This window comes from Chrysemys picta, chromosome 5 (assembly GCF_011386835.1).
Source record: "Chrysemys picta bellii isolate R12L10 chromosome 5, ASM1138683v2, whole genome shotgun sequence".
In the NCBI taxonomy this organism is placed as follows: Eukaryota; Metazoa; Chordata; order Testudines; family Emydidae; genus Chrysemys; species Chrysemys picta.
The window spans coordinates 76,310,439-76,338,113 of NC_088795.1; the positions used below are offsets into that span (position 1 = coordinate 76,310,439).

General features: G+C 41.6%; 2 long non-coding RNA genes across 2 annotated transcripts in view; one reads left to right on the forward strand and one right to left on the reverse strand.

The window, feature by feature from the left end:
• The window catches only part of LOC135983687 (uncharacterized), a 161,842-nt gene that overhangs the window by 15,820 nt on the left and 118,347 nt on the right, over positions 1–27,675 (forward strand). The window lies entirely within an intron of this gene.
• On the reverse strand, positions 19,333–27,263 carry LOC135983689 (uncharacterized). Its single transcript, XR_010601437.1, has 3 exons — positions 27,125–27,263; positions 24,829–24,957; positions 19,333–21,493 (listed from the first exon to the last, which is right to left on the reverse strand). It is a non-coding gene; the product is annotated as an uncharacterized LOC135983689 (long non-coding RNA).

Below are 27,675 nucleotides of genomic sequence, written 5' to 3' on the forward strand. Positions count from 1 at the left end.
TGTATGTGAATGACTATTGAAGTTTTTTTACACCCTTCCCCACTATCGGGCAGAGGGGGAATTGAACCAGGTGTCTCCCACGTAATTGGTGAGTGCCCTAACCAATGGGCTAAAGGTTATTAGGGATGTGCCACCATCACCTCTAAATGTTTTGTAAATAGTGCCTAACTTCCCCTGCCATTCTCCCTGATTTTTTTTTTTAAATCAAATTTCTGTCAAATATAACAATAGCTTGAGGTTGACTGAAATGGCATTTTTCAGTGAATAAACTATTCATCTGAAAAACGTCACCCACTGCTAACTTTGGGGCAGTCTCTAGAGAGAGCAGGTTTCTTAACCAGGATGGCTAATTTATTTTTATTAGGCCAACATCAACCTTTCTTTTGCTCTTTGGATAAGCCAATAGGTATTGAATCATAGAATCATAGAATATCAGGGTTGGAAGGGACCTCAGGAGGTCATCTAGTCCAACCCCCTGCTCAAAGCAGGACCAATTCCCAACTAAGTCATCCCAGCCAGTGCTTTGTCAAGCCTGACCTTAAAAACCTCTAAGGAAGGAGATTCCACCACCTCCCTAGGTAACCCATTCCAGTGCTTCACCACCCTTCTAGTGAAAAAGTTTTTCCTAATATCCAACCGAAACCTCCCAAAGATTGACTTAAAACCATTCACAGCTTGCTGGTTAAGTGCACGTGTGAAATAAAATACAAGTGGCTGCTTCTTAATCTTCAAATAGCACAGTACAAATAATCAAGGACAAAAGTAAGCGAACACAAAACAACTAGTATGAGAACATTGTGGGTGTGTTTGGGAGTATGGGGAGGGTGCTAAAATCAGTGCTACACCAACCTTTTTCAGACCCATTTAACCACTGGGAAAGTATTCTTGAATTTCAGTCAAAATTGAGGAAACGGACTAAGATCAGTTCCATGCATCAGAAAACACTTAAACACTGGATGCCTCATAAAACCAATAACTTAATTAGTTCATGTTTGGAAAATGTGCTATCTGAGTGTTAAGTTTAGGTACAATGTAAGAGCATGACATGCTGGAAATGTGGCAGATTGGGAGGAGACCTTACACACATGACAACTTGGCTCAGTAGTTTATGCTTACAAGGGTGGAGTTCTGTATGTGGTAGGGAGGACAAGTAGAGTAGAACATACTGATAAAGCACCATTTCCTCCTTATAATAAATAAAGTGACTGTAACTATTTTTTAAATAGAGGCTTTTTACAGTATATAAAATGACATGACTAATTACTGTCTGTTGAAAACTGCATGTAGCAGATTATGACTATCGCAAAACTGTCAGTGGTACTTTCTTGACAAGTCTACAGAGTAACTTAGTCTGTACATGTCTCTGCATTATCTTAAGGGAGTCCTGAATGTTCTGAAAAATAGAATGCATCCCTTTAACCAGACCGCACACAGCAGTGAAGATTACAAAGAGTTCAACCAAAACGTTAACCTCTGTGGTTTGAGTCAAAGGTTGAAGACAAGGCAAGCAACCCTAGAGTAATACTGAAATTTAAAACTGTTCTCTGCTTGCAGTGGACACAAGGTATCCAGAAAGAAAAGTACACATGGAACAGAACAATATTTCAAGATTGCCTGCAGTCGAAAACAGTTGGCAAGCCAGAAGATGGAAGCCCTGCAAACCAATTAATTCAAGTAAATTGTGATAGACCGTACAGAAAGACCCTACCTTAATTTATGGTAATGTTTGTTATAGGCACACACAGTAAAATAGGCTTGGAATTGCTCTTGACATTCATTTCAGTTTAATACAGTGCTGATGGATCACAGTATCTTTCACTTTGTTTCAGACAAATAGCTTTAAGCAATCCTGTTTGTGTTGCAATAGTGTTGTTCAGATCCTAGTAAACTTCAGATTTCATTCCTGAATATTCTCAAATTATTCTGGTAAGACCTTTTTAATAATGTAAAAGGCTTGATAGTAAACATTTAACATTGCAAAATTAACATTTCTCTCTCCTTCTCTCATTTGGATCCCATAGTCTCACTGAAGTCTTAAACTCACTGAAGTCATGTGGAGATTTGAATGAGTAACCCTCTGGCCATTGGGCATTAGGTGACCCCTCTCTGTGCTCAATCCACAGAGCATGTGGGCCTTCGATGTTTTGGATAAGTTGCTACTGTCCAAGGGAAGCATGTAACCTAGTGGTTAATGTTGTGTCCTGAATGCACAGAGGATGTGGGTCTGTTATGACTCTTAGCTGGAGAGGCTGGCTCTCTATCTCAAGCTGTAGAAACTCAGACTCACAACTCTAGGAGTCCATTCTTTAAATTCTGGTGTTGGACAAGATGGCAGCTGTCATATATACAGCAGAAAAGTAGATGAAATAAATGTTCTCACACACAATGTTTTATGTATTAAGGACCTAATCCTGAAGCCTCCCTCACCTGAACTGCCTTCCTTACCTTGCCTTCTGAGTGTTTAAGTGGTGTTATCAACGCAAAATGCTGAACTCAACTTCTGACATGTTAAACAAAAGAGGAAAAAAATGCATGTATTTTCAGTCTGCCTTAGATTTGCCCCTTGCCAAATACTTGCCCCCAGCTCATCTGATGTGGGAGTGCTTGCTCAACTGCACTGGAACTGGAGCTGTTCCATGCTGTTCCAAATGCTAGTCACTTAGTAACTTAAAGTACCAATTGCAAATTCTGAAACTAATCTAATCTAAGAGTAAAAAATGGAACACTCCACCGTTACTAAGTTACATAATTTAAGGTGATCTGTCTTCAGAAAAAAATGTCCTAAAACTTTGAGCATACCAAGTAATTTGCTTTGGTAAAAACAATAACCTGTTCTCATGTCAGGCACCAGATGGTGCTGTTATACACATAGTCTTACAAGTTCTCTTTCTTAGTGCTTGAGCAAGTTTATTTAATTAGGAAAATGCTGTGGTGGTTGATGTTGTTTTTTTTTTTTTTTCTGATGTATTTTTCTTTGGCGCACAGGTAATGAACAGCAGAGGAGTTTGCTTTCTGCCTTAATCTTTCTGACTCGAGTCAATTCTTGAGTCAGGGTGACTCCCTGGGAACTGGTGTTTGGGCTGAAATTCCTGAAATAGGGGTTTGCCTGTGTGCTATTTGTGACCACTTCTGTTCAAAGACTGGGTGTATATAAGAAGTTTGCATTAAGAACAGGGCCGGCTCCAGGGTTTTGGCCGTCCTAAGCAGCCAAAAAAAAAAAAAAAAAAATAGCCGCGATCGCGATCTACGGCGGCAATTCTGCGGAAGGTCCTTGGCTCCAAGCAGGAGTGAGGGACCGTCCCCGACTTGCCGCCGAGCAGCTGGATGTGCCGCCCCTTTCCGAAGTGGCCATCCCAAGCACCTGCTTGGTAAGCTGGTGTCTGGAGCCGGCCCTGATTAAGAATATACCCAGACTCTTTGTTACTATTTCTTTCCCAATGAAAAGTGCGGCCATGATATTTTGTTACCTCTCAGAGGAGTGATGCTATGTTGAAAGATAGTGCTGAGTTTGTTTAAACGTATGCCGTAAACTTAGTAAAGGAAGGAATCTGTGGGCCTGATGCTATGCTAATATATGCTGATTGCCAATTCTCGTTAAAGTCCGAAAAGGAACAAATGTAGGAGATGCTCAGCACCTTACATAATCTGGTCCTCTAGGGCACTTTCTGCACTTGTTTTCACACAGAACTTTAACTGATATCAAAAGGAGTTCCATTGACATAACAAGTGAAGAACACAACATAGTGTGGCTTGTAGAGGAAAAATAAGCTTTCAAGTTTCATTTATCCAGTGCGTCTGGCTATTGCACAAATGTCCCCTAGATGTACACATAGACCAGGGGTCTCAAACACGTGGCCCGCAGAATTATTTGCTGCGGCCTGCCAAGCTCCCTGCGCCCTCCACCCCCTCAGAGTTATTCCCTGCGACTGCCAAGCTCCTCTCACCCCCAGCGTGCCGCGACCCTGCTCCTCTGGCGCTTCCTGCTGCCAAACAGCTATTTGGCAGCACTTAGCACTTTCCAGGAGGGAGTGGGGAGGAGCAGGGAGCCACACCCTCAGGGGAAGGGGCAGGGCAGGGGTGGGAATTTGGGGAAGGAGTTGGAATGGGGGTGGGGAAGAGGCAGGGTAGGGGGGTGGCCTCATGGAAAGGGTGGAGTGGAGGTAGGGCAAGGAGGGGGCCTTTTGTATCTTTATATGAAAAGGTGTCAGTGATGCAGCCCTTGGGCCAATGTACTAGTCCTCATCTGACCCTCGTGTGATTTGAGTTTGAGATCCCTGACATAGACTGTAATTCACGCTAACCCTGAAGATGAGAATCCATGGTATTTAAGATCACATACTTTTCCCCCACTGAACTTAAAACAGAACAGGAGAAATTAGGGCTGGAATGATGCCTTGGAATTTCAGTACATTCACTGCTTTGTACCACAAATTGCACAATAAGAGTATTTAAATGTAATTTCCTTTTTAATGTAATGGTATTGTGAGACAAATAAACAAATACACAGCATTCTGTAAAGTTAATGTACCACCACTGAAATCAAATGCTCACACAGTTTCTGAACTTATGTTATACAAGAAAGCAAACTTCCCCTCCTCCCACATTATTGGGGTGAAATAAAACAAAAAAAATCACTTTATTCTAGCTGGACAGTGCAGTTTGAAATTTTTCATTACGTTTCTCAGAATGTTACCAATAGATATTTTAAAAACATTGACATTTCCATTAGTGTGTTTCATTCATGAGAACATGGGAAATAGCGCAGGATGAGATGGTGAGAAAAGTTAGAGGAAACAATAGTAATGAGTCATATCTAGAGCCTGCATTTTATAGATTTCCTACCTTAGCAGACTTTCCTTCTGAAGGAAAACCCAAAAGAATGTTTTGAGAGCCAAATTTTTAAAGAAATACTATAATACCCAGAACAAAGGTGGTTTTTATGTTAAGACAAACCAATGTCCATGTCACTTAAGTTTTGTACTCCCATTTGCTTCAAAGACTCATAATTCATGATTTTTTCCAGATCCTGATTCTACAAAGTGTCGAGCACCTTCTGCTTAGCACTACGTGTCCTCATCTCCCTCCCATTGACTTCAACAGCAGTTGAGACTTCAGCAGTGTTTTGCAGAAGGTGCTCAGTACCTCTAAGGCTCAGGCCTTCAAAAGGTTAAACTCTCTTCAGCATGATGATACTGCACAGTATAATGTCCAACTCTGAACATAAAGTGTGATAGCCAACTGGAACATAATGGCTAAAAGAACAATGTGCTCCATAAAGTGGTAAACACAAAATTAATTAGCTCAGTGTTTAAATTTTTCTTCACTTTGCACATTTGTAATGAGAGTGATGTTTTGGAACAATATAACTCTAGTCTGTCCTGGCAAATTAATTTTCCTAAGCAGGGTACATAACCAGCTGCACACACTATTTGCTAGTGCTCTTCTTTGTACTTACACCCTGGAACTAGTCTAGCTAAGTATTCAGCATATTTCTCACCAATGATGGAATGAAGTGAACATCAATTCTTTGTACTGGAAAATGAAAATGTATGATCTTAGTAGGTGAAAAAAACCCACACATCTACTGCTGGTCCTTCTTTCTGCAAATGCCTCCTGTTAGATGACTGTATAGAGGCTTTTTTATTTTCTAATAAAACTGGTAGCTATCATGTTAAAGGAACATTTGTTTATCTAGCAGTTGAAACTAATATATAATTTCAGTAGTGATTTCGTGTTTATGGAGCACTACTAGGCCAAATTTGTCTGTTAATCCACTAATAGGAAACATACAGAACCCCATACACACATTTTCACACTAATTTATCAGAGCTCTTTTAACTATGTCTAGCAAAGCCCTTAAGATGTATTCTAGTAAAGTAAGTTCAAACTACAAGTATAGTTAGTCCTTGGCTTTTTACAGCAGAGAGTAATTTTTGACACCACGTACTAAGCATTTGTTATTTTTTAACTGCAAACTAATACTGTAATACAAGTCCACTGAGAATCTTTTCAAGTTATCCTAACCATACTTTAGATTGACTTCTTTTGTAAATCAGACTCAACCCACGAAGACCCATAACTAGATTTGAATGCTGTTACTTTCTGAAAATTATACCTGTAAAAATTCACAAGCCAATTCATGTCTCCCCCTTATCCGTTGTTTCGTGTATCCATCGCTCATCAATAGGGGAACATTTTCCAATTCATGGCGGTCCCGATCCACATATCCGGCACTTCACCTTTTTTGTGGTGTGTGTGTTTGTTTTTTGGGGTGCTTCCCCCGGTGTTCAGGAGGCACTGCGAGGGAGGGGAAGGAGTGGGGATGGGGTGCATTAGGAGAAGGGGGGCGGAAGAGGGCACAAATGGGTGGGGCAGAGGTTGGGGGGGCAGGAAGAGGTGGGGCGAGTAATTATTTCTTATGGGAAAAAATTCCTCAGTATCTGTCACCTTTTTCAGGAATCCAACCCCAACATATACCGGGGACCCCCTGTAACAGCTACATAATACGAAACAGCTGCCATTATTGTCTCGTGTATTTGTTCACTGGAAATGTTACAGTATTTACAAGGAAATATTGCATATTTACATCCATTTTTCTATTCATATTGAACTTGTTTTTTTGGTTTTAGATTCTTCTTTTGTGATCTTCTTGCTATTACACATGTTCTTTTACTCTTCCTCATCCCCACATATAGATGCAGTTATTTAATAAACAAGGGATCTGCAACTGGATACAGTGGATTAGTGCAACCATGCAAAGTTCATCCAATAATTCCTAAGGGTAGTGTCACTATAATGACCCTTTAGCCGAGTAGAGTAATGCTTGCTTTCTCACAGACTGCATTTGGATTCTTGGAAACTTTGTTTAGTTCAGGAATCTTGGCTGATATGAATTATGAGTTCTGGGTCTCAAAAGGGTTCATTTCATATTAATGAGTTGTGATAGTTTTCACCTTGAAACTAATTAAACTAAGCATGCATGTGTGTAAACACTTGCTATCTACAGTGTGATTTATTAGAGGTGGTGGGAAATTTTCTGATGGAATATTTTTCTGCCAGAAAATGCACGTTTGTTGAAAGCCAAATGTTTTGCAAAGGTGTCTAATTTAACAAAAGTTTGCTTTGAAAGGGGAAAACTTGGGAGGCGGGAAGAGGAAAAACATTTTGATAATATAACACCAAAACCTTTTTGAAACACTTTGGTTTTCTGTTTCAAAATGACCTGTTTTACTTTTATTCAATATAATAGAAGTCAGAATTGGAATTATTATCAAAATGTTTCAACCTAAAACTTTTTTTTTTTAATTTCATTTTGTGTGAAACTTTGGATTATTTTTTTTATCCCATTTTAGGACAGGAAAATGAACTTGTGAAAAAATCTACTTCCTGCTCTCATCAAGTCATTTCTTAAAAAAATGTGGCACTCAGGCAGAGATCACAGGTTCATGTGGGACTGGAATCCACACAGGATTTGTTCAAAATGGTTCTGGTGGCATCAAGCATGCGTGTCATCAAATCTTGCCCATGTCTTGCCAAATCATCACTTTCTAATGCAACTGCTTCTTGCAATTCCACCTCTTCTTAGCATATATGATACTACTCAGCCACCCTTATCTAAAAAAATTATAAAATTCCACTGTGCCCTCGTACCCTTACTCTAATGGATTGAGTATGATAAACATCTGGATGGACTATCAGGAATTGATGCTCTCTCAATCTAAAGGCCTTTTTATTACTTTGTCCCTTTGCTGGAAACAGTACCAAACTCATTTTTTTTTTTACGTGGCCCAGCCACTAGAGGGGACAAATATTGTTAATGTGTCTACATAAGCCTGGGACTGAGATCAAGGGACTCTATATTCTAATCCTGGTCTGCCGCTGACTTGCTCAGTAGCTTTAAACAAGTCATTTAACCTCTCTCAATTCCCTCATGTGTAAAGTAGGGGTAATAATTACTTGCCTCATTGGGAGATGTAACAGTTCATTAGCTTACTTTTTTTAAAGGGCCCGGTTGGCGGTGCTGACTGGAACCACCAGGGTCCCTTTTTGACCGGGTGTTCCGGTCGAAAACTGGACACCTGGTCGCCCTAGGTTGGAGCAAGAGATTGGCCTACCAGTAATAGCTGAATCCAGATATGGCAGATCCAGGAGTGAAGCCAAGGATTGTAGCTGGGAGTCAAAAACCGAAGCCAAAGGGTTAGCTGGAATTGTAATCCAATCATGAAGGGGCTGGAGCAGAAGCAAGGCAGTGAAGGCAGGGACTGGAACAGGTGCAGCTGCAGGCTAGAATACGCTGAACAGCCACTGGCCTGCTGCTACTATTGAGCTTAAGTATCAGCTTGCAGACTCCTGCAGTCAATCAGGTGGTACAGCCAGATAGCTTCTGTAAGGGCCCCCTGGGTTTGCTGGGGCCAGGAGACCAGCATGCCACTCTTTTGGAAGCAGGAGAGACAGCTATTATCAGGGGATAGCTTGAGCCTGTAGGGCTGTAGTTTGCACTTCCAAGGATGTAAGCTGGGCCTGTAGGGTCTGGAGGATTCCCCCAGTGTCCGGCACCGCTACCTCTGTGGAATCTGTTTGAAGGGCAGTCCAGCTACTAACTGCCCTTGTTCAATCTTTTGGGCTGCTCAAACAGTCAGCAACCAAGCTGTGCGCAGTGTGAACTACTGGGTGGAACAAGAATCCGGGCCATCAGTTGGATCTGCACATCTGGATTCAGCTCCATGTGTGAAGCCAAGGGCTGTAGCTGAGAATCAGAGATCAAAGCCTAAGCTGAAGGGTTAGCCAGAGTTAGGGTGACCAGATGTCTCGATTTTTTTATAGGGACAGTCCCGATTTTTGGGCCTTTTTCTTATATAGGCTCCTATTACCCCCCCCCCACCCCCGTCCCAATTTTCCACACTTTCTGACTGGTCACCCTAGCCAGAGTCATAGTTGTCAGACCGAGCCGGGGCCTGAGCTGGGAGTCAGAGCTCAGGAAGGAGCTGGGAGCAAGGATAGAGGCAGGGACAGAACCAAGTGCAGCTACAAGCTCGAATGCGTTGAGCAGTCACTGGACTGCTGATGCTACTGAGCTTAAGTATCTGGCTGTAGAGTCCAGCAGCCACTCAGATTGTTTCTGTTAGGGCCAACTGTGCTCCTTGGGTTGCCAGGAGATTGGCTCTGTTGAAGGCTGGACCTGTCTCACTCACACGCTTGCGTACACACACATACACACCTTTGCTGGGGCTTAGTGGGTCAACCACAGGGACTCCTGCTCAGACACCTGGCTCCATTTCATCAGCAGCTGGATTCTGCCAGTGGCTTGAAAACTCTCCCCCTTTTCCCTTCCTGTTGTATATAATGTCAATTATGTTTGAGTGTGCTCTAGGGAATCCTTTCAGTGACCCTTCTCCAGATCCAAAGGCCACCCTTGTACATAGAGCTGTGGTCACAATGGGCATGTGGCATTTACACTTGAAGTGACAATTAAAACTGGTAGCTTTCAACATTTAGAGATGCAAAAATGTACTTTGCAGGCATGAATGTTCACACACACAAGTGAAGTCTGGATTAGTTGCAGATATAGTACTGCATGGAGGGAGGGGATGAGAAGCACCCAATGACTGAGGCCAAGGGTGAACAGGCACAAATGAAGTCTGAAGGAGTAACGTTAAAAAGCAGGAATGGGGAGAACAAGGAGCTTCAGAGATATTGAAGGAGTGACTAAGCAAATACAGTGGAGGCAACTTAAAAGTACAGTCTCTCTAGGTGGAAAGGATTAGAAAAAGATAAATATATATCTATAGCTAAGACCAAATTCAGAGAGGATGTAGATGGAAATGTAAGTTGTATAGTGGTATTGTAAGTCAGAGTAAACGTCTGTAACTTTCTCACCAAAGGGATAGAAGCATAGGCAGCTGGTGAAAATATTGTGTGTGGGTGTGGTTTTTTTGGGAGGCAGAGGAAGGGGGTGCTGATCCTGCCCAACACACACCCTGCAGCAATGGCTTCTGTCTTGAGAGGCTGGACCCAGCTCCCCACTCTGGCCCATTGACTATTACTGCCCACAGATTCAGAAGAGGCATCACAGCATCACTTGACGTGTCTGTCTGCGTATAGACAGGGCCTGTCCACTTCCTGGTCCTGCCAGATATGGGGCCTCAGTATTCCCTCCTCCAGAAGTCCATCTGTGTATGCAAAATGGGTATGCTCAGGTCTGTTGTATCATTTGCATTTGCAAATCCAGGTTTTGCAGTTGGAATTCATAGATGTGCCATTTCTGTTGATGTCTTTATAGATGCTCACACTGTTTAATCTCTTATGGCCGAATCCCATTCGTATGGTGGTATTTAGTTTAATTGCTTTTACACTTTTTTTTTATTAATTACTGACATTGCAGCTGATCACCTTCATATGTATGTTATTCAGAACTCATTGGGTGACCCAAATGTCATAAGACTTCAGGCAAAATATGAAATAATGTGAGGCTTTATGTACATTTTGGTAAATTCTCCCCATTGTCCCTTTTGTCCCCTTCTGAACAACTCAGCAATGCCAGAGAATTTCTCTTGAACAAAAGAGATTTTTTTTCCATGCCAGTAAACTTTGAAAAGTCTTCTAACTTTTGAGGTATCATCATCATCCTGGCAAATAAGGTCAAAATACAAGAACTAAATTATGACTTCTAATATATATGTGCACAACTGACAGACTGTGGTGTCAAAGTGGGAATCAATTTACTTTTTCATCTTTATCTCAAGCAATTGATCATGTACTCTAATTTGGTTGCTCGGAAATTATGATTGTTCGGAGGAGTGGTGGTGTCGGTTAGAAACCTGCTGAACTCTGCTAAGAATGTTTGTGCAAAAAGACCCTAATTATTAGATTGTTCTGTTCAAAGCTGTTTATGAAATTTAGTAGTCTTGAGGTTATTTTTAGACTCAAGTTAGCTGTCAATTAGCTTCTTAAATCCTTCATACAGAGACCGCTTCAGTTCTTCAGGCATACACTTAAAACAAACGTTCTGTTGTTCTTCTGTAATCTTTAACTCAGTTGGTCTAGACAATGTGACCCAAGAGCTGAGTGGTTTTCCCCCCTCCTCTCTCCATCCCTGGTGTGTGTGTGGATTTTAAAGTCTTAGTATTACTTCTCCTTAAAAACTGGGAAAGCAGAACAGTGCCTCAGGATCAGCTCTGTCACTTTGGATCTTTTTAATCTCCCATGTGACTTGTCACCTCTGCAGTATTTGCTATATTATTACATATTCTACTTTTTTCTTCTGTTGGCAAGAAAACATGCAGATCATACAAAGAAAAAAACCTGAAAAAGAAGCATCCTACATGTTCTATTAGCAAGTTATTCTTGAGGTGCCCAGTTCACACAATACATGCTTGACAAGTTACAGCTAAGATTTTTGCATATAGAATAGATTTTTGGGGTATTGGTTACAATGTAGTTGGTAGTAAAATAATAGGAGAATCCACAGTGACATCATAAATATTTACAAGAAGATGAAAAACAAGTAGGTGAAGATGGAGTTTGCAGTAATGGGGAATGGCATTTTTGGCTTTGCAGGTATCTATGAGACTTATTGACGACTAATGGGACAGTTATTTTGTCTTGAATAAAACTTTAATCTTTCCACCTCTGAGCTAATTACTTTCTTTGCCATCTATAAGAAAAATTGAATCATTCAAATAACCATACTTTAGTATATCTGATAGTGCTGTTTATAGTTAAGGTTGACTCGGACTTTGCATTATAAAATCAATTTTTCCCCCGTTTTAATATCTTAGTCATTTCAAATTAGATCAAGCTGTAATTTGGTATAAAAGATAATGTTACAAAAGAATAGTTGTAATCAGCTATCTTCTTGAACTGTAGAGCTTCAAATATGCCATTTGGTCTGAACATGTTCTTTGTCAGTATGCAGAAAAAGGGGAAAAAATAAGTTGGCTGGGCAGAGGTGGGGGTGGGAGAGAGAAGGAAAGATGGGAAGTTTGTGTATTTGATATACAATCTAAGTTCTTCTAGGTGTATTGTGGCTTTTATTTTTTTTTTGGAGTCCTTACAGTAGAAAATTATTTATGGAGCTTACATTGCAGTTAGTTTTTTATGATCTAGGTCCTTATCCTGCAATGAGTTCCCTCTGGATGGATCACTGTCTCTATATGGAATGCATTGCAGGACTTAGGGATGTGGTTTGATTTATTGATCTGTATTCTGAACCATTATTTTTATTAAGCTTTATCCCGGTGTAACTCCTTTCACAATGCAAGAACTTCATGGTGCAGACAAAATCCAGGAATATCAAAGATGAGGCAAAGTTATAGCTGTGGTCTTGTCTGTTATCACTTCTAGAAAACCATTATGGGCCTAGTTCAGCTCTCCGATGAACGCAGATGTCTCCCACAGAAGTTGACAGGAGTCAAGTGTCTGTATGTGAGGACTGAATTTGACTGTATGGCTTTAAAAAGATATTTGAATAGACTTGTTAATATGCTATTTTGGTCCACTTCTTGGTTTTCTTTATCCAAACTATATCTCGATGATAAACTTGTAATTCTATTACATTTAAATCTAGACCACTCAAGATGAAACAAAGTATTTTGAGAAGTTTAAGGTCCATTTTGGTCAATTTCACGGTCATAGGATTTTAAAAATCGCAAATTTCATGATTTCAGCTATTTAAATGTGAAATTTCCTGGTGTAGTAATTGTAGGGGTCCTGACCAGAAAAGGAGGTGTATGTGTTTATGGGTGGGTGGGTGGGTGGCAGGGTCGCAAGGTTATTGTTGGGGGTATTGCAGTGCTGTTATCGTTACTTCTGCACTGCTGCTGGCGTCGGTGCTGCCTTCCCAGCTAGGCATCTGGAGAGCGGCAGCTGCTGGCTGGGAGCCCGGTCTGATGGCAGAGCCACCATCAGCAGCAGCGCAGAAGGAAGGATGGCATGGTATGGTATGGTATTGCCACCCATTCTTTTGCGCTGCTCCCTGCAGAGTTGGGCCCTCAGTCAGCAGCTGCCACCCTCCTGTTGCCCAACTCTGAAGGCAGCAGCACAGAAGTAAGGGTGGCATAGTATTAGGGTGACTAGATGTCTCGATTTTATAGGGACAGTCCTGATTTTGGGGTCTCTTTCTTATATAGGCTCCTATTACTTCCCACCCCCCTGTCCTGAATTTTCACACTTGCTGTCTGGTCACCCTACATAGTATGGTATTGCCACCTTTACTTAACCGCTGCATTCAGAGCTGGGTGCCCATCCAACAGCCACTGCTCTCCATAAGAACGGCCGTACCGGTTCAGACCAAAGGTCCGTCTAGCCCAGTATCCTGTCTACCGACAGTGGCCAATTCCAGGTGCCCCAGAGGGAGTGAACCTAACAGGCAATGATCAAGTGATCTCTCTCCTGCCATCCATCTCCACCCTCTGACAAACAGAGGCAACGGACACCATTCCTTACCCATCCTGGCTAATAGCCATTAATGGACTTCACCACCATGAATTTATCCAGTTCTCTTTTAAATGCTGTTATAGTCCTAGCCTTCACAACCTCCTCAGGTAAGGAGTTCCACAAGTTGACTGTGTGCTGCGTGAAGAAGAACTTTCTTTTATTTGTTTTAAACTTGCTGCCTATTTCATTTGGTGACCCCTAGTTCTTGATTATGGGAATAAGTAAATAACTTTTTCCTTATCCACTTTCTCCACATCACTCATGATTTTATATACCTCTATCATATCCCCCCTTAGTCTCTTCTTTTCCAAGCTGAAGAGTCCTAGCCTCTTTAATCTCTCCTCATATGGGACCCGTTCCAAACCCTTAATCATTTTAGTTGCCCTTTTCTGAACCTTTTCTAGTGCCAGTATATTTTTTTTGAGATGAGGAGACCACATCTCTATGCAATATTTGAGATGAGGGCGTACCATCAATTTATATAAGGGCAATAAGATATTCTCCGTCTTATTCTCTATCCCCTTTTTAATGATTCCTAACATCCTGTTTGTTTTTAATAATTCCTAACCTCCAGCTTCTCAACTCTGAAGACAGCAGAGAAGTAAGCGAGCCCCCCCACCCAAATAACTTTGTGACCCCCTGTAACTCCATTCCTCTAATACAAATCTCCAAATGAAATCAATGAGTTTTCTACAAGTATAGCAAGTTGAATTTGTGCCACCACCAGCTGCTGCTTAATCATGAGATGTAAGGTACGCTGATCTGATAATGTATTAATTTACATAACCTCTCTACAATATGTTTAATTAAGAAAGCACTTTATAAACTATAACCCATTAAAATATACAAAAGATATGTATTAAATGCACTCCTTAATTACATGAAAATGTACTATGTGTCAAATATTACAATATGTCACACTTTTTATACAGCCTTGGAAACATATAAGCATAATATAACATAATTCACTGGGGTGAATTCCATCCTGATTGCACAGCTATAAATTAGCCATACATGGAACATTTGTCTTTCTTAGCAGCAATCCTTAATCATATTAGTAATGTATAATACACAATATTAAAATAAATCTTTGTCCCATGTTAAAGCATCTATATTGTTTACCAGACTGTACATATAGTGTGTGTGTGTGTGATGTAATATATATATTACAGCCTACTGTAGTAATAGTATTCAAAATCTAGTTATCCACTTAACAGTTGTATGTATTTGTCACAAACTGAAATTGAACAGGTGTCTGATGTCAGGCAGTTAATTTGTTACTTGGAATTTTTATAATTGTTAAATATTTTTATAGGAGTCTTTCAAGTATTATTAATTTGGCATTAGGCTGCATCCTCTTTTTATAAAAACAGTCAAAACAGGATATCATTCATTTAGTCACTGTACATTTATTTCCCACTCTTCCAGCCCCACGCTCTTGTCTTTGCAATCTATCAAACTTCATGTGTGCTTTTAGTAGAACTGAACACTGTTTTCCTTTTGGTGCAGTGAAAAATTTTATATTCCAGACTCGTGAAAGAACCTGTTTGGTAGCCATGTTCTTGTTTTCATTAACTAACTCGTAGTCCCATCTTAGATATTTTACTTAAAAGTCTTATAGCCAGTGATCGTTATCCTAAATACAGCAGTGTTTTCTTTGACTCTCTCTCTCTCTCTCTCTCTCTCTCTCTCTATATATATCTGCTGTTAAACAATTTCAATTTTCAAGGACTGCAAAAATTCCATTGTTTATGAAAATAATGCGCAGTATTTGATTTGGTTCTTTTAATCCCTGCCTTGAAGCCCTTTGAGTATGGACACTCAAGTATTTGTGCAGCACTTGCAGGGTGAGGGCATAACATGTACCTTAGACTATTCATTTTAAAACTGCTGTCATCTCCCAAAGAACCATGAAACCATTTTTTTGACAGTTATCTAAAAATATCAGCAATGTTCATTTCAAATATTAAGCCATCATACAGTGCACATGGTATCAATGTATTGCCTTATCGCAGTCATGGTGTATGCTGTCTTTGAGGATGAAAGCAAACCATAGGAAAAAAGCTACTGTGTGAAATTGCTGTAATGTTCAACATAATATGGAGGGTCAAGAAATTGGTGGCAATCATAAGTAAAGCCATGATTAATTCATAGGTGGTAAACTACTTGCAAAAGAGAATGGTGAGTCTGTTAACTATTCTATATGGCAGTGGATGGCAAATGGTCCCTCATAATACATAAATTATGTTTAAAATTATTGGCCACTGGATGTTGTGAATCAGCAACGAGCTTTGAACACAAGGAATGAAGTTGTGGGGAAAGCATTTCAGCATCTTTTTGTTTCACCTCTTGGAGGAAGGTGCTGCTGTGCTTCTACTTCTACAGATCCTTCATTAAATCACACTTCTTCTGCAAAAATGATCAATGCTAATCCACCAAAGATAGTGCTATCTGTCACCATGCTATCGGAGCACTATAAAATAAAAAAAACTGCATGGGCCAGGGACTGTGGTGTTCTCTGAGTGCTCTCACCTTCTAGGGGTGAGCACACTGAATCAGTGACATAAATGGATCTTACACTGCATTTTGATTATCAGTCTTTTGTCTTAGATGTCTGAATTACCAACATGCTTCCACAATTTGTTTTGGGTCAGTTTTTAAAAACAATATAACAACATTTGGTCCATTGGGGCAGGAGACCACAGTTGTAAGATCATTAAGGTTTGGAGCTCAGTATTATGTTTTAGCATTCTTACCTTTCTTTCCCCAATCTGTAATGCTCTGTTGTTCCCTTTCATTTATCTGTTTAATTCATCAAGTGAATTCAGCCAATAAGCTTTAGATGTACTCAATGTAAGCCATTTATCTGATTAAGATTTATTAGCTGAGTGCTAAAAACATTTCAACCAGACAAAATAGTGAGCGTTGGAATTCAGGATGGGGAAAATGTGAGTGTATTAGTAAAATGCCCCCTCCTGCGGATCAGTAGTCCATACCTTCTTTACAGACCTCCACAACTGAGGTATTTCTAGGCATTAAAAACATTTCTAATTGGCTTGGAGTTAATGTTAGCAACAGTTAACCCTTAAAATGGCTGAATCTTTTCTAGATTACAGTTCTTTGGGATCACAATTGGGAAATGAGAATTGCCTATTTACATACATTAATAGCTAATCTAAATTATAACTTAGTATTATAGACATTATATAAATTATCTAATTTTGAAACTGGACTAACTAATTTCACAGAAGTGCCACAGAATTTTTCCATGAGATTTCCTGCACAACTTCAATGGAATGTAAGAGATGGTGTGCACCCATGCAAGCGCCACTTTTCTGGATGTATATCAAAATATCTATAAAAGTGTGTGGGCCTTAAGGGTGAGGGATATGGTTATTTGTTCTTTTAGCGTTGGCAGCAACTTTAAGTTGGGATGGTCAAGTAACTTTACCACTGGCTTAGGGTCATTGGGATTGCTGTGACAGAACAGAGCTCCACCATGCTGCTTGCCCCCTCCCACCCCAAACATACAAAAGAAGAGGAGGAGATTCAGGGCCAAGTGGAAGTGCAGATTCACCAGCAGGGAATAGATCATAGAACATCAGGGTTGAAAGGGACCTCAAGAGATCATCTAGTCCAACCCCCTGCTCAAAGCAGGACCAATCCCCAATTAAATCATCCAACAGATTTTTGCCTCATATCCCTAATTGGCCCCCTCAAGGATTGAACTCTCAACCCTTGGCTTAACAGGCCACTGCTCAAACCACTGAGCTAACCCTCCTGCTCTCTACTGGGTATTTGTATGGCCCCCTTGTACCATTTGAGAGGCACAATGAGGGTCATAACCCCGTTTATGAAGCTGGTTCTTCTTCATGGTTTCCTCTTCAGGTTTTGGTATAGCAGGTAAGCTGATGCATGGTTTCTTCTGCCGCTCATAGGCTATGTAAAGAATCCACTGTGCATTTATCTCCAGTACACCCTAATGTACAGCTGCAGGAGAACTCTGTGGAGCACAGATTTGCAGCATGCTGGTAACCAGCCTCATCCCCGTGTAGACTTCCCGGATTGAGACCCGCTGTGTAGAGGAAATATTCTAGTGTTTCAACTTATGGAGCTATACACATTTGCAGAGAGTGGGAAGAGAATTTATTCCATTAGTTTGCCATTTATTCTGGCTGATATGTAGGTAAGGCGTGTATTACACATTTTGGAAATATCCCCTAAAGCCATCTGTTTGACTTTCTATACCCGTCTAAATCTTAATGTGGAAACATTTAATTCTGTTTTGTTTCCTGAGGTGACCTAAATCTTTCTGTGGGAACCTGCTCAAATATGGCCAGGCAGCTTTTAAGAGATGATTGTGTGTACAAAGATTTCCCTTAACACAGCTTTCAGATGTGAGCTAGTTTCACAAACATGCAGTAACTATTGCTCACTTTTGTTTGATAAAAGAAAGTGTAGAATGTGAAATCATTGTCGTCTTTGACATTTTAGGGTGGCAAATGTATTGTACTGGGGGGGGGGGAGAGAGATATAGACACCTTTTCAGAATTGGCCATGAATTCTAAGTGCCTCAGTTTTTTGGGTGTCCAACTTTAGACACCCAACACATAAGTTTAGGAGGTGCTGAGCACTGGCTGCCCCCAATGAAGTCAATGAGAGCTGTGGGTACTCAGCATCTCTGCAAATAAAGTTACCAGGGGTGTCTAGTCTGTTCTGTTCAGGTTCTTATGCCATGTGCATCACCACACTATCTGCTTAATGCACTCCTGGAAGGCACTCGATGTGACTATACACTCGTCATGTGGTGTTTGTTCCCTAATCCTCTTTCCCCCAGAGGAAGTGTCTTGGGTACAGCTAGTTGGGATCTTTTTGACAAAAGGTTTTTCCATTTAAAAAAATACTGAATCCTTTTGCAGGAAAGGGTCAGTCTTTGGGGGTGGGGGGAAACTGAGGGGGAGAGAGAGTTGTAATTGTCAAAATGAGAAGGGATTTTTTTTTAAATCTAAAATTTCTTCAAATGGGAAAACAGTTTCCTGTTTCCCACCCAGCTCTAGTGTCAAGTTTCATATCCAAATATAGTAGTCACTTCTGAAAATGATGACCATATATATTAGGGGATCACACATTTGCCATTTCTCTACATTTTTTTTATATGTTCCCACATACTGTGCACATTTGTGATTGATTTTTTTCTTTTACATAAAATGAAGTTAGATAGGCAAAACTAAACTGTAAAAACCTTTGATAAGTAAATTATACTGTAATCTATAACACCATAATTCCCTATCTGTAAAATGGGTTGGTTAATGATACGGACCTCCCTTTGTAAACACTTTGATATCTCCTGATGAAAAGCATTGTATGAGAGTGAGGTGGCATTTATTTATTTATGTATTTATCTTGGTTAAACATGAATATAATGCAGTGTGCATGAACTTTATTGGCTTCAGAGTCATATTACACTGAACAAATGAGCTGTACACATCAAATTTTAGCTTACTGTTTGGATTGTTATAAAATAAATGCTCCTCTAGGTTATTTTCCCCCATAGCCAAAAAAATACAAAATCCCATTAAATTTAGTCCTCTACCAAGCGAGATATAGATCACAAGCGCCATAAAGAATATTTCCACTTATTGAAGGTTGAGTTACTTTGTTCTTTCTAATGCAAATATAATATTTCATTGAAAGCTAGCAGAGTTTTACAGTACATAATACTACTATAATACATTTATTTTTCAAAGTGAAGGTTTGGGTACAAGATTTAGTTTCCTTCCTTTTTACTCGCATAAATAAAGCAGTTAACCAGCTCAGGATTTGCTGGTTTACTTAAGAAATCACCATTTCCATAAAAACAGTTACACATAAGAAAAGAACCATTAATCAGGAATAATCTTTGAGTACAAACTTGAATTTTATTTACTAATATAATAAACCATTTGAAGAGTATCTGGGGTACAGTCCAGTTTGTAATTCGCTATATTTCATTATGTACCCTAGAGGTGATCAGACATTTCCTGATGCCTCTAGAAAGAACAATAACTAAAGATGCCTTTGTTTTACTACAGTGTTAAAATAGTGTACATATTCATGAGAAAGACAAGAAAGTTGCTGTTTGGGTAAGAATTATACTGTAACTTTAAAGAATAACAGCTTCCTATAAAGAAGAAAATGACAGTAAGTATCTTTGAACTGTTGATCCCACCAAAAATACAACTCACTAATGTCTCATCCCTTATTAATTTTGTCAAGATGCAATAATAAAATGTATCCTACAGATTAATAATCTCTACCTACATTTACAATGTATTTTATTCTAAGTGATGTATTGCAGTAACCAGTCTTGTTTTTTTATGATGCTGAGTTATTGCCATTTAGAAAAGCAAAATAACTTTGGGCTGTGTGATACTGCAGGGCCGCTAATAGATCAGTCATCTGTTCAAGGTGACCCTGTGGATCCTCTGAGAGGGAGTGTACTTCTGTTGGTAACATTTTGTCCTTTAAATATGTAGTGTCTTCCACTCCAGAATTTGGTTAACTTGTATCTAGCTTGACGTGTCTGAATCCTGGACTAGAGTTAAAATAGAAGTAGTAGTTGTATATAGGTTACCCAAGTATGTCTGGTATTGGCTGAGCTGTCTGAATGTTAATTTGGCTGGTGTTAGTCATCAAGACACACCGTCCTGGGTTATTTTAACATCCAAATGGATGATGAGTCCTCTCTAGTGACAATCTTGAAAACCATATGACTACCCCAGGTGATTTCTGTAGGCGGCCATAGTGTGGATTTTATTTTGGGGCCAGGATTAACAATTTGGGCAGTGAGGATTACATCCTTCTCATAGGCTGACTGTTGTCTCATTCAGTATGAGGTCTGGCTCTCAGTGAGACAGGGGACCTCTGTTGTTAGTCTATCCAGTTGGATTTCAGAATTCTGAAGGCTAATGCTATTCAACCAGCATACCACTCTTTTGGTGACTTTATAGGCCCAATAACCAGGGCCTAATAACCATTTTATGTCACTGACAGTCACGCATGTTCACTTGTAACGGCCCTTTCCTTCTTTGCCATTCTCTCAGGCTACCATAGTTTATGATAGTGACTCTCAGTGGATGGAGTGTGAAGGGAGAAGGCTAGTGCCCGTGGCAGCAAATGCATTCTTAATTCTATCACTCCTGGCATAAACTTCAAATTTTTTGCTGTGGCTGTGATAGAAATGAAGAAAGTCTTCACTGCCACCACAGCAGCATCTGCAAAGTTCTGATTGTGTACCCCTGGACACAGACCTGATACAAAGCCTTACATTTTTTTGCTGAAGGATTTGTTTTTTGTATTCTGTGAATAGGCTTGATTAGACTTGGAATATTTTGACTGCTTGCATGGTAACAGAGCTGTGTTGTGGAACCAGTACAACCTCTTCTCAGCCAGTTTTGATCACAGAGGTTCTGGAAGTTCTGCAGGACCTCTTGGCTATGACTTGCAATCTGGACTCGGAAAAGATGTCTCATGTAGCTGTTAAAATCTAGTAAGGATAAAATTGGATTCTTTATAGATAAACACTTGACACTGTCAATGTTGCCAGTTTTTGCCTTGTCTCTAATCTTTTTAGGGAAGACTATTGAAGGATGAGATTTGTCATACTGTTGGCCCTGAGATATTGCAGATGCTTTGGACTCTGTTTTTCTCTGAGATGGTAGAGGTAAGGGTTTGCTCATCAGCATCAAGAGCTTTCTTGTGGGATACCATAGGTCAACTCTTCTTAGTGTGGATGTGACGCTAGAAGGGATATAAGAGGCAATTTGAGCTGTACCGCCATCAATATGTTGATGATACTTAATTCTTTGGTAGGTCTCTTTTTCATTAGAACTGAGCAATGTGTGTGTCGTTTGGCTTTGCCAGTGTCTGGCTGAGATTAAGGCTAGTGGGCCGGGAAAACATCCAGAAGAGAAGGTGGTAATCTTATTTGATCTTTTGATTGAGGGAGTATTTGCCCACCTTTTGTTATAATTTAATTCTTTTTCTTAGCCATTTATGGGATACTATCCAAAACTGTTACCTGTGAAATATAAATGACAGTAATGAAGATGTATTAAGTATGCAGTTTTTATATAGCTTTCCAATATGTGTACTGTAATTTGAGTTGGGAAGTTTAGTTTTGGTTTGACTATGTAACAATATGTGACTGAGTGATGATAGATGGAGCTTGAGCCAGCATTCTGTTAACTGTGAGCACCAATTAGACTCCCTCGAGAAGGTCTAATTGGCCAGGGGTGTGCCTGACTCCTAGGCCAGACCAAGGCTAGGAAGGTAATGAGCTAATTAGCCCATTATCAGGCAAGTGGTTTTAAAAAGAGCAAAGGAAGGAAGTGCTTAAGGAGGAAAGGGAGGAGTGGGAGGGGGTACAACAGATGGATGGACTAGCAGAACCTGATAAGGGGAGCTCTCTGAGTAGAGATGCCTCAACCCCTGCCCCCTACACACACACACACACACCGGAAAGCTGGAGAAGAGTGCAAAGGCGCGGCTGCACCAATATGTATTGGTGGTGGGATTGAGACACTGTAAATGAAGTACATGCTAATATTTACTGGGAAGAAGGTCTCAGGGCGATCTGTGTTCAAGGAAGAGATGGTGGTATAGTAGCTGAGCCCCTGTCAGACCTGGGGGCTTGTCTGGGATCTCACCTATATTCATGTGAATGGAGAACCTGATGGAGAAGCTGGTGTAGTGGTTTCGCAGTCCAGGTGATGAAGGGAACACTGCAATGGTTGGTGGAGCAGTGATGGGGGCAGGCCGGTGTCTTGCCTGCTGCTGGCCCTGGCAGTGCCCCACACTCTGGGTCTCCCCTCCCTGGGAAACCCAAAACCCTCTAAACCCACCTTGCCTCAGTGGCTACTGCCAGTCATCATCTAGCCCCCACTCACTGGGGCAGACTGCAGTCTGTAAACCACTCACCGTTGGCAAGGGGGTTGGGACCTGCCCCCTTTGCCTATCTCTGGGCTGTATCTCTGCAGCCCCGGTACCTTTCATAGGCCCTTCTCAAGGCCTGCAGCCTGGGGTTTTTCTAGGCTGGAGCTCCCAAGCTCCCTCTGCCCTTCCCCAGCACTGCTCTACCCTAAGTACCCTCCTCAGCTTCCCAGGCAGCCAGATCCTTCTCTCTCAAGAGAGCTAGAGTCTGTGCTAGCTTCTAGCCCTCAGCTCTCTTATAAGGGCTAGCTGGGCCTTGATTAAGCTGGCCGTAGCTGTGGCTGCTTTCCCCATCATCCTACCTTTTCCCAGCTGCAGCCTCTCTAGGGCTGCTTTTAACCCCTTCAGGGCTGCAGAGGGGTACCACCCCGCTACAAGCAGCAAAAAGCAATGCTGAAGACTGCAGACCATCCAGCATGCAGAGAAGTAGTCCTTGCTTGCCTAGAAGGCTGAACAGCAAAAGAGCCTGCAGGAATTTGTAAGGGAGGAAGCCCAGGTACAGCAACAACTCCTGCAAAGTTTGGAGAGTCCTGTGATGTGAAACAGAAACCAGGCACAGGTGATAAAACACTCTAAGCTGCGACCTGGAGACAACCATGATGTCTTTGGTTACTTTCAAAAAAGTGTCAGTGGGAGCCAGTTGGGACAGAACAATGTGGGTCGTTCAGCTGGCACCCTATTTAACCATGGACGTACAGGTAGAATATATGGCTCTCGATGAGCAGGCTTTGACATGGTTAAGGCAGCTGTCTTGGACCAGGTGGGCCCGTCTACATTAAAATACTGTCAGAAATATAGAGCTGCAAGATGGACTGGAGGATTACACAGGAAATTAACAGACTGGGTGTGTGTTGGTTACAGTCAGATGCACAAACTGTGGGGGAGATTATGGATTCTGTGATCCTGGAATAGTTTCTTCAGGGTCTCCCTGAAAATACCCAAGTATAGGTCAGGCAGCACCAGCCTGTTAATCTGGAGGCCACAGTTAAACTAACAGAGGAGTTTGCAGAGGTGGATGGTTCCAGAGTTGGTCACCAGTTTAAGGGACTAGATCTGGGAAAAAAGACAAGGGACTCTATGGTGGGAAAGGGCATTGAGAGGAAGAGGGAGGAGTCCTAAAGAATTCTGGCAGGGGCTCAGGCCACAATATGTTTCCAATGTGGCCATGAAGGGGACACACACACACACACACACACACACACACGATCATGTGCAGGTTTGCAGAATTGTTGTGGCTGGGCCAGGACTCTTAGGCAAGAAGAAAAAGGAAGATATCTCCTACCATCTTAGCAATGGTAGGGGGAAGGTACCAGAGGGGCTTAGTGGAGATGTTTCCAGCCTGTTTGTTAATCTAGTGAAGCCCCACTGGATACTTCCCAGAGGCACTGTCAAAATCTAATGTGTACATGGGGACAATAAATTCTACCTAATGGCAGAGGTGCCCCTGGCAGTCAAAGGGAAGTTTAGGTTGAAACACACATAGGAGTAGTGGTTGGAAGTAGAAAAGGGCTATACAGTGCTCCCTTGGGCAAGATAAGGAGACCAGCACAGAGGGGCTGGAGAGACCTAGACACACAATTACAAGCTGTAGAGAGAGGGATGACAGAAGTCCCCCAAGGGTACTAAGGGGGAAGAGAAAGAAAACAGACACAGGATCAAGGGGTGGGGGTAACACAAGCTTGTCCACGGAGGTTGAACCGTTAGCTGACCCCTTGCCTCTAGAATGACAGGAGCAGGTATCACTGGAATACTTTGGAGGGTTGGGCAGAACAGAGACCCAGGGTACTCAGCAGGTAAAAGAACAAGAGCAAACTCGGACGTCAAACAAAGAGGGTGAAAGCAGGGAGAATAATTCAACAGGCTGCCCTTAGTGTGAGGACCTATAAGCCGAGACAGAACTATAGGGGCAACCTCCTCCCCAAAAATGTGACTTTTGTGGATGGAGAATGGATGGACTTTGTAGGAGGATCCAAGATTATCACCTTGAGGATGAGGAGTGGCATTGCTTTAATAAAACCTCCAGAAAAGGAGAGAGAGGGAGAGGGAACAAACTGCCTTCTGTTAGAAAATTGGGGGAAGTATGAGACAGTCACTGTCATAACCAATTAGGTTCCCCTGAAAAGGTCTAATTTATCAAGGGGTGTGCCCAATTAACTTCCTAACACCAGTTTGGCCTAGTTATGAACTAATTAGCCCATTAATAGACAAATGCCTTAAAAAGAGCACAGGAAAAAAGTGCTTGGGGAGGGTAGACAGAGCCTGAGAATGGGAACTTTGAGTAGAGACAACTCAACCACCCCACTCCGTGAGAATGGGCTGGACAGCTGGAAAACGGTGCAAAGGTGTGGATGCCCTGATATGTATTGGTGGAGGGATCGAGACCCTGTAAATATACACTAGCACCCTGTACACACTAGCACTTACAAAGAAGGTCTCAGAGCTGTTAGCGTTTGTGGAAGGCGGGGATACAGCAGCTGTGCTCCTGTCACCAGATAGCATGTCCCAGCTCAGCAGATCTGCCCCTTGTATACATCCAGTGGCAGATCTGTTTACCTAGTGACAAAATAAGAAGTTGGTTTTACTCTCAGCCCTGCACAGCCCACACAGCTAATTTAGAGGATGCTAGATTTTATTTCTCCTTCTGACTCATCAACAAATGACTTTTATCTAGTTCCCATCAGTTACACCTGTGCCATGTCACTGAGGACAGAAGCCGAAGAAAATGGATAAGTTATCATTTAGGGTCTAATTTAGCGTGTAGAACCATTATTACCGATAATGTTTGAGAATGAAATAAGCCAGTTTGGCTTTTAGATTCTAGGTTGAATTTGCAGCCTTGACATGTAACATTCCTCACCTTCATCATTCTACTTATCAAATGTAATGTGCTCACTTTAAATAGAAACTTTTAGAGATGACAAACATAGAGCCCCATAATGCTATTTTTAGAGTAATTTTTCAGAGGAAAGCCACAGATCTAAACATAAGCTGTTTTCCATTATGCTTATTTAACCAACAACAGGCTAATCTTGATCTCTTGTTTTTAAATGTCTGTATTTAACTGGTTCATAATACTGTCTATGGAAAAGTGAAATACTTCTCATGCTTGCTCAGATGCTTTTGAATGTAGTTAAGGTGCTGTGGAACAGCTTTCAGTGATTTAGTATGATATTTCTCGTTTCCTAGAGATCAAGTGTTAAGTTTGTTAGACATTTCCTGCTATTCTTTTGAACTGTAAATACTGTTCTTGTAAATTGAAAAGACCAGTGTAGGGAGAGATTAATGCAATTTCCCATCTATTAAAATATAGACTTCAGAATGAAGAAAAAATAAAATGATTTTACACAGAAATTAAGAAGCACTGTAGATGGAATTTCCACTAGTCCTTCACAGGGGACAAATTTGGAATTCCACAATCATTTTATTTTTCTCATGATCAGTTTGAAGAAAATATCTGCAGTTCATTGTTAATCAAAGGCAGGTTCTGATCTCACCTTTACTGATGGAAATCTGTAGTAATTCCATTAATTTCAATGAATTTACTCAGTAGCATAAGTGAGATTGGTATCTGGCCTTCTGCTTTGTCGTTTTTAGAAAGTTCTTTGGTATACAAATACAGATGTTGCAATTCTTAAATTAAACTATTTGTTTAGCATTTGGAATTGCAGCCTGCTAACATATAGGGCTTACAGACCCTGTGTATACTGTTTTTGAGGATCTGATGTTTATAGCAGGGGACAGCTGATTTTGGTGTTGGTGGAGAAATTACACAATCTAGTTAACGTTAACTTGGCATGTCAGTCTGAAGATGTGGAGGACCACCCATGCGGAAGACAAGAGAGGATAACTTTTTCTCAGAAATCTGGCCTGCTTTGAAATGCAATATCTTATTCGACAGCTGCAGCGAAGACATTAACTAACTTTAAATACAGGTATATCCATAATGCTTTCCAGGCCCAAAATACATTCTGTAGCCTATGTTTATACCCCTTTATTTTGAATAAAAAACAGTTGTTGGGCTTGATTCATCCCCACTGGTGCCGGGGAATGCAGATTGCACTCTGCTGTGCTTCAGAGGGCAGGTGTTTGCATTGCTACTCTCCCACAGGGGTTCTGCCAAAGAAGAGCAGCTTTCACACATGGTTCAGGCTCTACAGGAGCTAGCAGAAAATGCGTCAAGAATTTTTGGAATCCGTCTGCTCCGTGAGTGCTGAGAGCATGGACCCTCCCAAGCAGTACCATCTACTTTTGAGGTTGCTTTACTACTAGCTCTGCCTCAACGGCATGCATTTCAAGTGGTCTTGTGACCTCATTCCAGGCAAACCTTTTATTCCTGGGAATATTGCACTTTCATGCCACCAGAGACCAGTGTCACCGGCGCGGCACCTCCTGCTGGTTGTCCTGGGAATTAGTTCTTCCAGCCTGGAGCGCCCTCTGCAGGCCGGTGTCTTGCTTTCCGCTGGCCCCCATGTCCCTCCTGGACCCCGGTGCCCCTCTACATCAGGGTTCTTCCCCAGCAGTAACCCACAATCTTGGTCTATCCATCCAGGGGAACCCCCAACCCTCTAGCCCCACCTTGCCTCAGTGGCTGCTGCCAGTCACCATCCAGCCCCCGCTCACTGAGGCAGATTGCAATCTGTAAACCACTCATCATTGGCAAGGGGGGTTAGGACCTGCTGCCCTTGCCTATTTCTGGGTTGTCCCTCTGCAGCCCCAGTACCTTTTCATAGGCCCTTTTCAAGGCCTGAATCCTGGGGTTTAACTAGGCTGGAGCTCCCCAGCTCCCTCTGCTCTTCCCCAGCACTGCTCCGCCTCAGGTACCCGGCTCAGCTCCCAGGCAGCCAGGTCCTTCTCTCTCAGAAGCGAGAGAGAGAGAGTCTCTCAGCACCTGCCTCACAGCCCTTTTTATAGGGCCAGCTGTGGCCTGATTGGAGTGTGGCCCCAGCTGTGGCTGCTTCCCTAATCAGCCTAGCTTTTCAGAGCTGCAGCCCTTTCCAGGGCTGCCTTTAACCCCTGTTCTTCAGGAGTGGGGCAGTTGCCTCACTACAAACCCAAGGTGAGTCGAACTTGTTTGCAGAAAATCTTTAGGCTACATACAGGACACAGGTGCAGATTGGGTGGGCCACAGGCCCTCATTCTAGTATCAGCACAGGTATAGTGGATATGCCTATTCTCCAGTACGGATTCTCTTTCACCTTGCTCTACAATACCCAAGTTCAAATAATTTCTATCCACATGAGCCTTTCTCCAGTGCAGATCTCCTATTGGCCT